Consider the following 18,884-nt stretch of genomic DNA (forward strand, 5'->3'; position numbering starts at 1 on the left):
CAAAAAAACAGATTTTGAATTAATTTATAGTAATTTCCCTGTGAAGGTAAGGGAAGTTAATAACACATTGGTGATTTCTCTCTGGAAGTTACAATGTAAAGTGCAATTTCAAGTGTGCTGAATGACCCAGTATCTCATAAGCACTTGGGTATTGTGTACAGTTTCAGTTCTTGTTTGATTGCTTTTCCTGCAGAGTGGCTATTAGTGGCTATAAGCGTGAAAAGGCTTAATAAATAAGTCTTGTGTTTTCAGTGAACAGCGGCAGTTACTTTTACACTGTTGAAGGAGATTTTTCATTGACAGAATTAAATCATTTTATCTTTCTTCACAAGTATCTTTATTTAACAACTTCATTTTCTTCTTCATTAGGCAGTTTCATTATATCTAATAAATATTAATTTAACCCATTCAGAGATAATTCAGAGATTTTAAAAAAAATTAGTGGTATTTTTAAGAACGTAAGAAAAATTACAAACAAAATGAAGTTATTCAGCTCATCTATCCCATTTGGTAGTTATTAGCTAATTGATCCAAGGAGCTATTTCTTCAAAGAAGGGGTATGTGCTTCAACAACATGACTGGGAAACGTGTTCCATACTTCCACAACTCTTTGGGTACAGAAGTGTCTCCTGTTCTCATTTTAAATGCACTCCAATGGGTTCCACTTTTTAACTTTGTCAGTGTTGAATTAAAGCTGGATTATTTATAGTGTCCAGTATTTCTTGTACCACTGTGACACATGCAATAAGTTAAAAAAAATAAAAGGCAGGAATTCAATTTTGCACAAAAGCAAACAAGTTAGAATAACATGAAGTAATGAAAAGAGAGTATGCCTTTTGTCTCTCCTTAATATTGCTGTTGTATACTGCACAAATACAGGTATGCATTCTTGTGTCTCCAAACAGAGTAAAATTCTGCAAGACTTCTCTTTAACACTACAAAAAACAGACAATGAAAAATGCTATTTGTTCCGTGTGAGATTCAGATTCAACGATATTTGTTCTGGAAGCAATTGGAGTGAATGGAGCCCTCAGATCACTTGGAGAAATGGATCTGTTATAGGTACAACTCATGCATTCAGCAGACACCAGTTTTGTTTTGGTAGAGCAGGCTGATATATCTCTTGGGTGAAAATGACCTTCTGAAGTGCATTGAAGCAGAAATTGATCTTCCTGTAACAGTAAGAAACAACGGCAAGGTCTCTAAAAACATTCTAAATTCTGACAAATTAATTAGCATGCACGCTACCAAAATTCTTCACTGAAAACAGTTGACAAGCTGCAACGAATTATTATGAAAAATCTTTTTTAAATTGCAAATGGCACTAATTTAAAATCAGAGCATCATGCTCTAGTTGTTTAAATAGTGCTTTCTGGGTGCAGTCAGGAGAAGTTCTATTTACAGTAGTTGCCTTTTACAGTAAATGTGCTACTTATATATAGAAGCAAAACAATGATTAACAAATACTATTTTTGCATATTTTACTGAGTTTAATGTATCTGACGTTATTCATTCTAATGATATTATTTTTTGTCCTCAACAGATTCCTGTCTTGTATATAATTATAATCTGAAATGGTATTTTTCTCCACTTATAATTTTAATTCCTGCAGTCCTACTGTACTGTATCTTTAAAGTAAAACGGTAAGTTGCTATGACTATACTGTGGCTCTTCCTTGGACTCACACTAGAGTATGACTTGTAAGAACTACAGTAGCAGTTAACTACTTTAAAAAGAAAATTCATTTTAGATCACAACAAAAAAGAATGTATGTTGTGTTATTTTTATTGGTATTATTTTGTTTCTATTGAACAGCTATACCTGATCTATAGAATTGCAATAGAAATGCTATAGAATTGAGACTTAGATTGGCAGATCCTTACTGTATGTTATTTGTAGTTTTTCATTAAATTTTAATTCTTTATTTTTGTAAGTTTGTAATGTGATGTTACCATTTTATAAACTGTAGCATCCACAAAGCAGAATGAATAGAAGTTCACAATACACACATACTGTACCTGTATCAGAGTAGAGTATTTGTAGAGTGAATACAATATTAGCATTGATCATTTTCTATTCCAGCATTAGGAGGACTTTTCTGCCTCAGATTCCTGATCCAAAGCATATTTTTGAAGAACTATTTAACCACGATGAAGCTTTGCAGGTAAAAAGTTCACAAAAAAAGATTTTCACGTACTGTATCAAGGAAGTCAGCCAAAGAAATGACAGATTGTCATATTTGCTAAAAATACATGTAGATATTTACTTAAGAATGGGTACAAAAAATAATGTAGGATGTGAAGCACTTCCCTGCACAAAAGTATACATTTTTTGGTACAATTTGTATAATTCTCTGCGACAATATTAGAACAATATTAGTACTTAGAACAAATACTGTATGGTTTAATAATTTAGCTTTATCCAACAGAAAAGAATTATCCTGTCTGCAGCACACACTGTGTAGGGACACACAATTTGCAATGATAAATCTGATCATTTCAAAGTGTTTAATGGTCTTTCGGCACCCCATGTTTTTAAAGCAGTTTGTACAGTAATTAAGTGCAGACATCCACCCATTTACCCAGTACAGATTCACATGGCAAGCAGGAGCCTAACCCAGCAAGCAAAGGGGACAAAGTGGCAGGATGCCAGTCCATCACAGGTCACACAGACACACACCAGGACCAATGTCACAGATGCCACTTAGCCTGCCACTGTGTCTTTGGACTGTGGGACAAAACTGGAGCACCCAGAGGAAACCCACACAAACATGGGGAGAACATACAACAATCAGGCAAAAAGCAGGCCAGGTCCAGAATCAAACCCAGGACCCCAGTGCTGTAAGGCAAGCCTGCTATCCACTTACGCCACCCTGCTGCCCAAGCTCAAACATGATCATACAATTATGATAATACTTTTTCCGTGACTATCTTTTTTTCAAATTTTGGTTTTGCCATTACCTCACAAATCATTGAATATGGATGACCATAACATTCCAGCCAGACTACGCCCATATGTAGTAAAAACTGATGTATGGTGGTTAAGGTCAATCCCACTTCTATCAATTCCCAATTTATGTTCAATTTTTTCTATATTTAAAATTGGTAAAACAACATTATCATTATTTAATTGACTGAATTTAATGATCTGAGACGAACAACTGTACTGTATATCTTGACCAATGTGACCACTTTGGCTAACTAATTTGGTATTTAGATTAAAATCTGATATACTGTACCCTCTTGCATTATAATACCACTACAGTGTGGCACCTCTGTATGACACAGAAAATATCTTTAGATAGCAGACTGTTTTGCTGAACACCTGATCGTGGTTTGTGCGCTAACTGGCTACTAACTTGACGATTGACAAAATCCAAATTCATTTAATTCATCTCTGAACTACTGTACTTAACTAATGGGTCACAGATTGTGAAAAAGAAAGGGACCACACATCTGATTCATAATTAGTCAATAGAGGTTGTCTGGGGGAAAGAGATACAGTAGATACTGCACTTTAAATATTAATAAAGTTGTGAGTAATGTTAAACATGTAATATTTATGCAGATGCATGTAGTTTTTTTTAGATTAAACCTTTTTCCCTCCTGTAGGTTTTCCTCTACCCTGGTCGTCTAAAAACACTTTTAACTCCTTTCAGTATGCTCTTATTAATTTAGAGGGTACATTAACTTATACAGTGAAATTACTGTACATTTTCATATATTTTGCTCTTAAAACTATTTATGTCCCTTATGTTACGTGAAAATGGTCAGGTATTAAATTCTGCGACACAAATGGAGGCAAATGGCTTCATGTAAAAGTTTAATTTTCAAATAACTTCTTAGGACCTTTCTAGAATGTGTGAGTGGCTTCTTTGACAAATTAAAATCCCACTTTCCATTAGTGACAAGAAAAAAAATTCTCCCACATGTCAAGTTCTAAATATCCAATTCAGTTCTGTAAAATTGTGTTTAATTAGTTGGTTGGCCTTCTCTTTCAGTTCAAAGATTGAGACAGTGGAATTTTTAAATGTATAGTCCTTGCTGGGTAAGTCATTCTCTTACCTTAGCACTGATCTTACTATTTCTTATTGGACTTGTAGTCTGACTGTATATTTCCCAATTTACACATCTGTAGCACAACTTTTCATATCCTTGCTGAAGGTATTTTGCCACATAATCTTTGAAGGCATTTCCAACCAACTTTAAACCACTGTCTTTAACGATGATGGTTGAATTCAAGAGCAAAATTAAGATAGCTTTGTCAAAAATGTGTTCCTCAATTTAATAACTACATTTCTTGGTTGATGGATTACATTCTGTCAATTCTCTTTCATGACATTGTTTCAATGTGTGGTGTATGTAAAGTATTTCACTTTCTCTCTGTATTTATTGTAACATATAGTATGTAATATTGTAATAATATAAATGTAATATGTTTTACTGTACTATATGTTTCTGCCTTGGCCTTCTTATTCAAGTCTTGCTTTCCTGAAGGTAAATGGTCTAACCTAATAGCTAAATAAGCAGAAAATATTCTTTATTTGCTGTCCTTGGAGGCAGATGAGATACATTTTCCTTTCATCAGTACACAATTTTTTCCTTTCACCCCCTACTGCAGTGTCCTGGTGCTGTCAGAGACAACTACAGTGAGTGTGTGCCAACGGAGATTGAAATCATCTGCCTGGAAAAGGCAGAAAATCAGAATGCTGAGGACACAATGACTCACAGCAAGGGCTCAAAACAAGACAGCCACAGAACATCGTCATCTCTGGAAACCTCCAGTGAAGAATCCTCTAACCAGACAGATAGATTCAGCTTCCCTATGGACAATAGTGCATACGTGATCTGGTGAGGAAAAGAGAAGGTCTTCTGCTTTTACTTTCATGTCTAAAGACCAGAAAAATACACTAGTGTGACAGTTGAGACCCAAGACCGTACAATGGAGCAGCCTGTAACCTAAACTGTGTAGATCTGGAGTATGCCGTGAGGCATCAGAAACACTAAAAATCTGTTTACGAGCCTACCAGTTTTCTGTGCTTTTGTGTAGTGATACATCTTACATTTTTCTTTTTAATGTATATTTCAAAGCAGAAGTTCCCAGATTGCTGTTTGTGGGTCCCTCGGAGACCTCACACACTGTCTAGCCTGGAAATCTTTCTGCCCAGGATGAGTCGTTTCCTGCACAATCAGTAATCAGCTTTGCTCTTTAACTTAAAGCTGTTGAAGCTGTAAGAGCGGAAGCTCTTAAAGCTCTTGAACTTCAGCCGTATTGTTTGTAACATTTCAGTATCAGGCTTAGAGGAATGTGCTATATTTTATAGGTTTATTTATGCTTAAAACAGGATGTTGATAGTTAAGCAAAGAGATACAGTGTATCGTACCCAGAGGAGTTTTGGTATACCTGGTTCAAAAAGCATGAATAAAATAAGGTTTCAGACATAATTTCCATAAGTTTACAAGAATGGCTTTATACAAAAAATAATTTAACATGCACTTCTTCCGTACTCACGGCCTTCCAGAATGAAAAAGAACGTTCAGCCATCTTTGCCTGGAGATGAAGAAACGAGAATTAGTTTAACACAGTTTAACCTGCTTATACAGTAACTGTTTTATTTTCTCTCGCACGGATCCCCCCAGTACTTTCGTGGCTGGACTGGATTCTTTATGTTTTATTACAAACGGAAGCAAATGTATCGCTTAAAGAAGTTTACACAGCGATAAATAACTTAAGAATGGGAAAAACAAACAAACGGGGACCAAAACTAATTGTACTTAGTTCTCACGAATTCGGAGATTTCACTTAGACGGATAACTGAATTCAGTTTAGAGATTCTAAAGTTTCCAATTACCAAAACGACCAAATCACCATCACCACTTTGACACATCGACAGGCACAGCTATTACTAATATGTTTTATATGCATTTTACGAATTTCGGATAAGTTCTGTATACTAAAGAGCTCTGTTTAACCTCAGGTTGCTTTAGCTCCTTAAAGCAGTGAAGTACAACTCAGTACCAAAAGGGGGCAGTATGTCTTTCTGAATTTCACCTCAGAAATAATCTGTTGTAGATTTAATTATTCTCTACTCAGCGTTCTGGATTACTTTCTAAAAGGAAGATGTAGGTTAATTTGAAGCCTGATTTAAAAATTAATGTGCATGTGCGTATTACGCAGGCAGATTCAGAGTGACAGAACTATTCAGTTAAAGCAAAGTGGTAAATACTTGGAGTTGTGCTGTAATTATTTATACACTTTTTATTCATGAAAGAAAATAAATTAGCATACCCGGTGGATAGACATATTCAGTATTTTTATAAATAAATACAAACTCTCAAAAAACTACAGCAATGAGATGTACTGTATTGATAATACGGTATTATACAGTATTTATAAAATGTGTTAATAATATGAATTTATATTATAAACTGAATAATACTGAATTTAATTTATTTAAGATGACTGTATCCTTTGTGAGAGTGTCTTCTCCTGAGTCCCAGGTAAAGTGAAATTTACCTGTACAATTCTGTTGTTGTTGCTATAGTTCTTAGTGCTATAAATGTAGTCATTATTAAAGCTGCAACAAAGTGGACATAAATTAAAATCTACAATTCTTTGGACATTTGTATATCTTAACGAGTTTTTGGTTTACTTGTAGATGCATACCATAAGTATTGTAAGTAAAAATAGGTTACATAGGCATCTCTTCAAATTGTACTCCTTTGGAAAAGTGTTGACAAATTGTTGTGTTTAGTTTAAATACTGTACACAATTTAATATTGCTTGTACACATGGAGGTACCCAACAAATTCTGGTTTGGGTCCTATTAACAGGCAATTTTGTTTTTAAGTTTCTTTTAGTAGAATACTTTTCTGCTTCTCAAAAGGAAGAGGCTATCTTTTTTTCAGATCAGTGTTTCATCTTTTTTTTCTTCTAACTCCACTGTGGAGTAAACTTCCTTTGAAGAACATACGCCTGAGGGCAGGAGTGATTGAGCAAAGTCCCTCACTGCTAATAAGTCCTTTGTCTTCAAAGGTACACCTGCGTGCAAATATTGAGGTTCTGTAGTAACGACAACCACCAAATCTGTTTCAAAAAGTGTTTTTTTTGCAACTTGTAGAGCTAATGTAAAGTATATCTCTTCACAAATGGTTTGTGTTGACTGAATTTACTTACTGGTTTATTTCTCTTCCACTTAAGTGTACAGTTAATATTATTATCTTACAAATTTGGAGCAGTTAAGTTCTCCAAGGTGATCCTGCTGTTTTATTCTGAAGTGGAATAATGGCAGAATACAGCACAAAGGTTCTTGTTCTCTATTATTGTGAATCAAGTTGAAGCTATGCCCTTGCTTTATTTGCCCATCATTTAAAACAGCTTCAGAACAAGGACAATGTAAAGTGATATTCACAAACACAGGAAGCAAAAGTGTGGGAAGGGGTTACCATCAGATCTTTATGAATTAAGACCTTTAGAAATTAGGTGGCTTAGAACATTTCTATGGACCCACCACACCAACACCGTGGTCAAAACAGCACGGCAGCGCCTATTCTTTCTCCGTAGGCTAAAAACGTTTGGCATGCCATCACATATCCAGGCCAACTTCTACAGGTGCACTATTGAGAGCATCCTGACTGGTTGCATCACTGCCTGGTATGGGAACTGCTCCGCCCGGGATCGTAAAGTACTGCAGAGAGTACTCATTACCGGCTGTGAGCTACCAAACATCCAGGATATCTACTCAGCTAGATGTCTGAAGAAGGCCAAGTCCATTCTCAAGGACCCCAGTCATCCCAGTCACAAACTGTTTTCCCTCCTACCATCCGGTAAACGGTACCGAAGCATTCGGTCCAAGTCCAACAGACTACAGAACAGCTTCTACCTCCAGGCAATAAGACTGTTAAATAGCCAACCTGCAGCTCCCTTAGCAAATCACCTGTAATGGCTACATGGAGTCACACTTTTCACTGTATTCAGCATAACTGCACTACTTGTATACAGTATATTGCATACACCATGGACACATAGCTCTACTCATATTGAGTTTTATTCAATTTCTATTACATCTATTATTATGTAACCTTATTTTCGTAACCTCAAATTTAGTGATTTTGGTGTTTTTGTGAATTTTGTGATTTTTATGATTTTTGTAAACCCGCATAAAAGACATTTCATTGCCAGCAACTACTGCTGCACGCTGTATTGTTGTGCATTTGATAAATAAACTTTGATTTTATTTAGTTTCCTTCACCACACTTTCCAATAGATATTCCAGGTTTCTACTAATTTGTGTATTGCACAATCAGACACATGGTTTTCTATGGTGGATGTTGATAAAGGCTCTGTAACTGATTAATTGATTAATTCAATTAAATTATGAACGCTTTTAGTTTAAAGAAAAACATTAGCCATTAACAAATATTAGTATGACAATAAGTAGTAACCCGTTACAGAAAGTGGTAGTAGCTGTCGTTTAAATCAGAACGATGTGAAATTAAAATACTAGTAGTAGTTGTTGTACTTTGTTTATACATTGATTTTATGATTACAGAAAATAATATTTTTTTAGATGTCTCTTAGATTGTCCATGTATGTAGAAAGGCTGGTAATGATCAGTAAAGCATATAGATTAACTATATGATAGAAAAATAAAAATGTAAACTCGAGCAGAAAGTGAGGGAAAAAAGCTTTTTAAACAAAGCTGTTAAAAATAAAATAAAACTTGAAGAGATATTCTAGTAGATCTATAGAATCTCTTCAAAACCCAGTCGATTGTTAATGCTGCCAAGGAACAAATCCAGACATTTTTTTTAAAATGAACTTTCTCTTTGAAATGTACAGTACATTAAAAACACTTTCAACAATGCTCTTTTTATTTTTATAAAAAGCTTAATGACCTACATTTCATTTTTCTGTAACACACCATTGAAATATCTCCTCTCATCTCATTTTCTAACCGCTTACTCCTGGTGAGATTTGCAGTGGAAACAGGCTGAAGAGGGCAGATCAGGCTTCTCTTTCTCCAGCAACGGTCTCCAGCTCCTCCTGGGGGACTCCTGGGTGCTCCCAGGACAGGTGAGAGATATAATCCATCCAGTGTGTCCTGGGTCTGTCCTGGGGTCTCTTTCCTGTGGGCCGTGCCTGGTACACCTCCAGTGGGATGCATGAACCACTTCAACTGGCTCTTCGCAATCCAGAGGAGCAGTGACTCTACAAAGTCCTCCTGTATGTTGAGCTCCTCACTCTATTACGATCTGGGATCGTGACCTTGTTGGGGTGGAGGGACCTGAGTGCCCTAGGCAGCCTTAGAGCCATGTTGGGTGGAGCTTTGCTCTCCTGGTAGGGTTAGCCTTGGCAAATTGGTCTAAGGCGAAGGGCCAGACAAACTAGATTCCCATGATGGTTTTTTCGCCAGTGAGTGCCTGGTGGGCCACCCACATAATCCAGCCGGGCTCAGCCCGAAATGACTACGTGGAGCTGTTGTGTGGGCTCACCACCTGCAAGGCGAAAGATTGAGGTCAGGAGCAGTGCCAGTCAGGTGATAAGCATTAGAAGGATGGACTAGAACTCAGCAGCAGAAACTGGCTCTATGGACAATATTTCTGAATTGTAGGTTCTGTAGCTTCTTCCATTTCAATTAATGCCAATGTGCCACATCGCTCAGTACATTCATTTACTGAATAAATCATTGCCTTTAAATTCCCTGCTTTTTATGGCTCAGTCTTTCCTCACAGAAAGAGATATTACCTCCGCGTGCTCTCATAAGAGCAACAACAAACATCTTGCTTAATTAATAAATAAAGTGCACTAAATATGGCTTAGAGTCATGTTTTTTTAAAACTACATAATGATAATCAACACTTGAACAATTAAATCTTTACACTTTTAATTATGCATCATACTTTTTTTTTCGCTTATGTGCTGAGCAAATAGGAAGGTAATTTAATCTCAGGTGGATTGTTTCCTTATAAGCATTAATAGCATTAATACTGTAGCATTGGATGTGTGGTACAGTTCTTTTCAGGCTTAAAGTAGAAAAAAACCTTAATCTCAAGCTCTGTGTTGCAGAAGATTCTGGATCAACCACAGTGGGTTTGGGGTTGAATGTTTTATTTATTGAAATATTTTAGTGGGGAAAGACCTGCTGCAGGAATTAATTTCCATAAGAGCCCCAAGACATGTTGCACAAAGAGCCTCTTGGCTTTCACATTTCTTTACAAGACAAGTAGAACACATGAGTGTTCGAAACAACCTCACCTTCGACAAGGCTGTTTCAACAAACTCTTTAAACAACTTCTTGCAGCAATGCGACAGAAGTTGACATTGTCAAAGAATCTTTATCTTTCACATAAACTGTCCCTGAAGCAGACACTTAAGGGAGCTGTAAAACACAAGTACTTTTTGGTTGTCATTTTTCCCCTCGTCTTGTTTTTAATTCTCTTGTCAGGCCCCTCAGGCAATAAATTGGGGGTTGACAAAATTGGTTGTTGGCAAGCCCACTGGAGCTGGGAAGTTGACCATATTATCTGCATTTTCTTAATGCTATGAGAAGCAGAAGCTACATTAGCTACTCTATTCAAAAGATAGGTGGGGTAGAAGCAACCAGCAAAAAACACATTGTCAATAGACCTCCAATAAAATCTGTGAAATGTATTGAAGGCACACAATTTATAAAGATGATTGAAGAGACTTCTCTCAATTTTTTTTACCTGAATCCTTTTATTTGGTGATTCTTGGGGGGGAAAAAACCAACTGAAATTCTATTTCCAATGTGTGACATATTTCATTAAATGACCAAGAACAAAAAGAAACCTTGAACTACACCTCAGCCGCGGTGCACTAAAAAGAAAACAGGTTGAAAGCCTGGTTTGCTCTTTGTGCGGTTCTCAGAGGAGCTTTCATTTTCACCAGTACGTTTTTCACATCGATGCTTTGGAAGCTCAAAGGTACAGAAACCTGTTTTTAGAAGAAATATAACTCTGGGAGCATGACTCAGCTGAGATTCTCAATTGGCAGATATGGATCTCGATACTCTGGACAGGGGTGCCTTCAATAGCATTCCCAGTGTTTGTGTGAGTTGTCTGTGGATACTCTGGTTTCCTCCCAAATACAGGTACACACTGAGAGGTTAGTTAGTCCTGCTGAATTACCCAGTCTGGGAGGAGCAGAAGTGGAGTCCCTTCTCTATTAGTTCACCCTATCTTGAGCAGCCCTGTTACAATATCAACCCCAATATATTTGGGCACAGTATGTATTCATGTGACAAAGAAAGTTATTAGAGTGTAGCTATAACATCCAGCCATTTTATGAATGTTTCATTGAATTCAAGGTCATGGTGGAGCCAGGGCCTATCCTGGCAAGCAACAGGCAGAAAGCAGGATACATTCTTGTTGGAACACAAGTCCTTCACAGGGCAGATTCATACACAGACAAAGGGAGAACATTCAAACTCCACACAGGTAGCACCCCAGGACTTGAACCCAGGGCCCTAACACAGTGAGGCTCCCATGCTAACCACTGCGCCATCCTGCTGTCAACATTACACCTAAATTATGTGCTTGTGTCAATTCCCTTGCTGTTTTTTTACCTACAGTAGATAATGTCAGCTGAATTTTCACAGCTGAAAGGTAAAATATCCATGTGGAAAGGCATAGACAATTAAAATGGTCCCACCAATCAGTTTGTGTAAAAAAAGGGGTGCCAGTCTGCCTGTAACATGGCCTGAATCATCAGATTGTTAGATTCATCATTTACTCCAGACAGAGGAGTTTTTCTGGTTCAGCAGTTCTGAAACCTGGTTGAACCTGGTTCCAATATTTCAAGAAAACACTTTTAAGAAAATTAAGTTCTGAATATACTGTATTCAACATAACAGCCTTCTGAATTCACTATCTCTGATGAGAAATGGCATAGCAATTTACTCAGCTGGAATATTAATACTTCTCTGCTGAGATCTTAATGTATACAGGGTAAACATGCTTAGGTCTTCATTTTGAGGTAATATCAATGATATCCAGCCCCAGTGTCTGTTCACTTTGTCCTTCCACACAGCAGTACTAAAATTCCTAAAGACCAATATTTATGGGTCTATACACAAACACTGACAACAGAAATAAACTCCCATGGCAGATTTCATCCTTGCCCTCTTCAGGAGTTTGCCAGTCTTTCATGTCTTGTGCCTGCCATCTCTAGCAAAAAAAAGCTGTGCGCTTTAATTTTATTAAAAGATTTTTTTAAATCATGTTCCCTGAAGGCACGTCGTACCTCAGAGTACTCTGGCACTTGATTACACACATAGAAAAAAACAGTGTCACACCAGAGTACAGTTGTAAAGCAGTTTATAATTATAGTGAAGTAAAAAAAATAAATAACGTATGCTGTATTGTAGAGTAAGAAGATGACAGGCTTGCCAACAGTTTGACAAATGCAAAAATCACCTGCTGATATGGTGTAACTATGCTAAGTACTGTATAAGTATTCAGATATACAGTATAAGTATTCAGATGACACCCAGGTAAGATAATGGCATGACATCTGTTTCTTTTTTGTCTTTTATAAGTTACCTGTCCTTCCATAAACCCTGAAATGCAGAATAAAAATAATGAATTTAGTACCTAAATAAACGTCCCTGCATCTTGGATACCCTTGCTTTTTCACAACTGCAAAACTGCTAGAGACCATATCTGTATGCTAGAAGCATTATTGCTTTGTAACCCCTGATTAACATGTCTGATTAACATGGTGAGCCCACACAATAGCTCCACGTAGTCATTTTGGGCTGTGTCTGGCCTGATTACGTTGGAAGCCCACCAGGCTCTTGCCCACTGAACAGCACCCCGGGCTTGGCTCCAGAGGCGGGTCTCAGTGTCCCAGATCCAGGAAGGGTTCTCTGAGTTTCTAAAGAAACCATCATGGGTCCTTTGAGTTATAGAGTTGCAAATGAACATCTAAGCCTAGAGGAATTCTGATGGCAAGAAAGTGAATGAACAAATATTAGCCTGTGACAACTGATGGGATTTTGTTTAAATTGAGCAACAATAAAGTTGTATATTAACTTATTGTTTAGTACCAGAAACATGTCTTAGTTTATTGTGGAATTCTTCCATAATACAGCTAAATAACAGCTTCATTGTTGTTTTATATTTTGCTTTTGTGTTCGGTCATCATTTTGAAATTCAGCTCTTGTAATAATTATTTCTATTTCTTGTAATTTCCATTTGTAATAGAAATTACAGATACATCTCTGCACACATCTCTAACATATCTTGCAAAGTGGAAGGAATTATGACTTTTTCCATGTGTTCTGCATTTGGCAGTGTCCAGACGCATAGGGAGAACAGAATAAGATATAAGAGTTTACATCTGCTTCACAAAGTGTTAGAAAATATATCTGGTAGAGGTTTGAGATAGGAAGGAGGGGGGAAAAGAGGAGTGTCATTGCAGTCTTCTTTGACTTGGCATAGTTATTTGAATGATATCTCAATAAAAATAAACTTCATAGTGGGTGCCTACAATGTTACAGTAGCTTATACAAACAGTGACACTTATAGTGAATCATGGCAAATAAACAAATAAAATGGTAGGAAACACCAGAGGGCAGTGCAGTGTCTCAGTTCTACCTTTGTTTAAACAGTCTTGTGTACAAGTTTGGTCACCACGTTGAAAAAAAGATACGGCTGCTTGGGAATCAGTCCACTGAAGAGCAGCCATATACATTTCCGAGATCAAAAGAATACCCTACACTGACAGGCTAAAACAACCAAACCTCTTCAGTTTTGAACAGAGAAGACTATGATGGGCCCTGCTTTCGGGGTTCAAAAGTATTTAAGTATTCAAAGGGATTGTCAAAAGACTCCTTTAAATTCAAAAGTGTAAACACAAACCAGGGAACACAAATGGAAACTGAATGGAAGCGCTTTTAAGATTAAGAACTAGAGCTATCCCTTTACGCAAAGGGCTGTGGGCGTATGGAACACGCTACCCAGCCATGTTGTTGAAGCCAATACTGGCTTCTATTAATGGGATACATCAGACCTTTTGATCAATTGCCAGCAGCCACCTCACAACTTTCAACCCACTGAAGCAAAGCAGGTGTGAGCCTGGTCAGTACTTGGAAGGGAGACCTCCTGGGAAAAATTAAGGTTGCTGCTGGAAGAGGTGTTAGTTGGGCCAGCAGGGGGCACTCACCCTGCAGTCTTTGTGGGTCCTACTGCCCCAATGTAGTGATGGGGACACTATACTGTAAAAAGGCGCCATCCTTCGGATGAGACGTAAAACCGAGGTTGTGCCTCTCTGTGGTCATTAAAAATTCCAGGGCGTTTTTCAAAAAGAGTAGAGGTGTAACCCTGGCATCCATGATTAAATTTCCCATGGGCCCTTACCAATCATGGCCTCCTAATAATACCTATCTATGAATTGGCTTCATTACTCTGTTCTCCTCCCTACTGATAGCTGGTGTGTGGTGAGTGTATTGACGTACTATAGCTGCTGTTGCATCATCCAGGTGGGGCTGCACATGTGTTATGGTGGAGGAGAGTCCCCATTACCTGTAAAGCACTTTGGGTGTCCAGAAAATTGCTGTATAAGTGTAAGCAATTATAATAATTATTATTAGCTACTAGCAAGTAAATGGGCTACATGAGCTGGATGGCCCTCAGAGAGGGTGAGAAGGGAGGACTGTCTTTTCACTAAGGACCTGGACATGATTTAGTAAACATGCCACACTTGTGCTGACTTACTGCTGCATTTAAATGCACACAGGCATGCTGACGAGCTCAGTCCACTCCATGTACTTTATCTAATCTATCTCACTGTACAGTATATGTCATCTACTGTATCTGGAGGGATGTTATTTGATGCTGTTATTTGATGCTCGGTGCTTGATGTTTATGGAGTGAGCTTGAATTGTATGAGTGTTGCTCGTAAATTGCTGCTGAAAAGAATTTCAAAAAGCGTACTTTGTTGAAGCTACTTTTTGTGTAATTGCTTGACATGATGGAATAATAAAGATTATTTCAAATCTATCTGCCTGGTGTTTAAGACCAGCAGCAGCATGGATTAGTGGTTCAGGCGTGTCTGGAGGATTGTGGGGCAAAATCCCAGATGGGACAGCGAAGTCATGCCCTTGAGTAACACACTTCACTCAGATTTTTCCAGCACTGAATAAAAACTCTCCAGCTTGTCATTGCAAATTAAAATTTGGTCTCGACTTATCTGGTTAAATAAAGGGTTTTAAAAAATTAATAGAACAAAGCATTAGATTTGAATGATTAACCATTTATTTTTATGTGTTCACCTCCCAGTATATTAATTTGAACAACACTTGCAGTATTGCTGCACACCATATAGATAGGATACATTTTTTTTATTATCATTAAGTATTCACATTTACAAACTAGCCCTTTTCTCAGACGAAGCCTTACCTTATAAATTATAGATGCTGAAACAATTTTTAAACATGTTCATTAAAGACAACACTTTTTTAAAAAGAAAATCAGCTCATAAATATTTCTTAAAAGCAAATGTATATAAAAAAGAGGCTTCCTCGACAACCAGAACATGTAAAAGCAGCTTCGTAGTGTTGCACACAGAAGACACATACACGGCTGCGATGACTGTGAATGTGATGGTTTAGAGAAAGCTGGAATATATTCACTTTAGAAATGATGTTTGTGTGGATGACATATATTATCCTTTAATCTCAGACTTAGCTTGTTGAGCATCAAATTGAAATATCCTGAACAGATGTAAAAACACATGTGAGCCGCTGCTCACAAGCTGTGCAAAGCTTTGTTTCATCTGCTGATGATGTGAGCCTTAAGGAGATCTTTTTAAAATTTCATCACTATTCAAAAGGATAATTAATACGTACCCCCAGGCTTTGATTATGCTATACCCAGTGTGTACCGCTGGTGTAGAAATAATGAGGCACTCATCAGGCAAAATGAATGCTCCCAACAAACACACAGTTTGCATAAGATACTTAAGATTCAGTAAAGGTACAGTGTAGGTGGTTTAATCCAATTTTAATTTGTACCACAATACAATATATAAGATCATGAGGTTGTAAAAATTGGAGGTATTTTGTTTACAAGAAGCCCCTTGTCAGAATTCAGCAGATGGTCCTATTAAATACTTTATCGACGTTATTTCGAACTGTAATTTTGAGCAAGCGAAGAAAAACAAAATACACGGTGAATCCATTAAAATATTATCAGCTGTGGTGAAATGGAGAAGTTTTTCGACTCCAACCTGTCAGGGGCTGTGGAAAATAATGAGGCATGACAGTTATTAGGGACTACATTGTGGGGCTGGCATTACAGCAGTTTTTAAGGAAGACCTCCACCTCTGACCTTGGCATTCCCTAAACACACCTGTTTCCAGTAATTACACTGTCTTCTGCAGTACATGCTAAGCACTGATCTCTGCTCATTGTTATAAAATCTAACATATATTGTAGATACGAGATGTTCATGGTTTAAAAAATAATAGAAAATGCCTGTAGATCCAGTTGGATGCCGGGGACAATATTTACAAGTTAATGATCAGATGTGCAACACAGCCATTTACTTAAATTGTTGAGGCTTTGTCTGGGAAAGAGTATATAAGTATGAGATATGTACAGTATTTGTTTTGTCTTTTGACCCTGAAGAAATGTCTGACAACAGGAGAGAACAAAAATCTCTTAGGTTACCATAAGAAAGCACGTAATTGTCTCAAACAAAAGCTAGGAAAAATATAGGATATTGTGAAATATAGACATTTCTTTTGTCAGTCTACATTCTATTTTGGCATAATCCACTAAGATTGTGTGAAAATATTAAATGTGAAAATCTGTACGTATTGTTTTTAAATGTATCGTCTGCAAAAAATAAGGTGAAAGATACATCAGGCATTTTTATCAGTAACTGCCAGTTTGCCCTTATAACAGTTTTCTTCTTTGCAACTCAGCCATCAAAGCCACACTCTTGTCTCCCAAACTACTGTTCTTGCAGCCTGTGGTGACAAGACACACATGCACCCTCTTCCTCACAGGTTTGTTACTACAGCAATAACCTTAAAGTTCTTAATAACGGACACTACATTGGAAAACAATGGATTCGGTTTTTTGTGGGGTTTTGTTTTACAGCCATTCTCCAGCTTGTGGAGGTCAATAATTATTTATCTGGAGCCTTCAGGGAACTTTATGACCTTAACCATTATGATGAGTGCTACTACTGAATGGATTGTGTTACCTCTTTTATACCCCAAAGAAGCAGGAAGCCTTCTGCGTTCACTATATATCTCCTGTGGTTTCTGTTGCACTTCCAAGAACGGAAGTAGATTTGTTTGTATTGAATTTTATTTAAAGAAATACTTAGAGATTTGAATACATGACACTTGTGTTTTTGGAATTCAATTAATTAGTAATGACAAGTTCTGTATGACTTTGCAATGCAATGATAGTGTGATTATGATATAACATTTTAAGATTTTTTAAGCAAGACACAATCTATTCCATACCTTATTCTGTTATATGACTGTTTTATTCCATTTTCATTAGGGGTGTAAATAAATCTGAAAATTCAGAAATGTCTTTCAATCTGGAAACAAACAGCACATACTTAAATAATACCTCTTTAATTTTAAATACCAGTGTGGATTTACATTCGGTGTAATTGTGATGGTACTCACAATTTAATTTTCCTTTATTACTTTCGAGCTTCCCACATCCATCCCTCAAATCATATGCTATGCAAAATATTTCAGGAACAAATTCAATTTCATTTTTAAGAGATGTAAGGCTGGATACAGGACTTCTGGAGTTATAAATTAGCAGTGCTTAAAATACAGAAATCCAAAGCACAGTATTCGATACAGCAAGTAGCTCTTTTCTGGTGGCTCATATTTGTTGTAAGTCTTGCCTTTTGCAATGCTTCTGTCATTGCCTCTGGTTGTCATATATACTCAAGTCAAGCTAATAATCTTCACAGCATGTTGTAGTACAGCTCTGGAATCCCCCACACATGTGCAACGTGGAGTTGCAGTAGAAATGGAGGAATGCCTGTGGGCTGTTTTCAGGAACCCTCTGAGAGCTCCTTGTGACAACAACAGACCACAAGTACAGTATGGATCTAGGAGACCAAATAGTGAGTCTGAGTAGGGGATTGATTATCTTAACTATATTTGTCACTTTCTTCAAATGGCTTTCACAACATCCAGATGCTGCTTAAACACTAATATTGGAGCAAACAGAAATTTGAATGCCTTCAAAAAATAAGTGGACTTTTGGTTGACTTTATATTGACTTTTGTTATTGCTTAGACTGTACCAGGTCTTTACAGAACTAAATGAAATGCACAAATCCACCTGCTCTCATTTTGTTTGTTTAATGAAATAGAACCCTCCCTAGAGAGACTTCGAGTGTATACAGTGTTTGTTAAGCTGATGTGGCACGCTTTCTTTAGGGATTTCCATGACTAAACAGTGATATGATAATGTAGTGTAATGCCTTTGTGGAAACTCCTTTTTTGCTAAAATAGTCTGGTTGAGAAAAGGAAAAAGAAATATAACCACACCCACCCTATACTCTAATATATTCAATATTGGAAACTAGATAAACAGTCTAGGTGCTGAAAATGAAGACTGTACATACTGTACGTTTCAAAACATTTTACAAATGATAGTACCATGGAGTTCCATCATATCTTTTCCTTTCCAGAATGCTCTCAGTACAACACGGGTTAAATAATGGAAAAAAGGAAAATGAACGAGGTACAATTCTATTTGATCTATTTACTCACTTTGTTTATAAAACATGCTGCAGGCGCTTTAAAATGTAATCAAAAGGGAGAAAAAAAATAGCCTATCAAAACTGATAATGTAAAGCTGCATTGGTCCTTCTA

Source organism: Atractosteus spatula, chromosome 4 (assembly GCF_055471065.1).
Source record: "Atractosteus spatula isolate fAtrSpa1 chromosome 4, fAtrSpa1.hap1, whole genome shotgun sequence".
NCBI lineage: Eukaryota > Metazoa > Chordata > Actinopteri > Semionotiformes > Lepisosteidae > Atractosteus > Atractosteus spatula.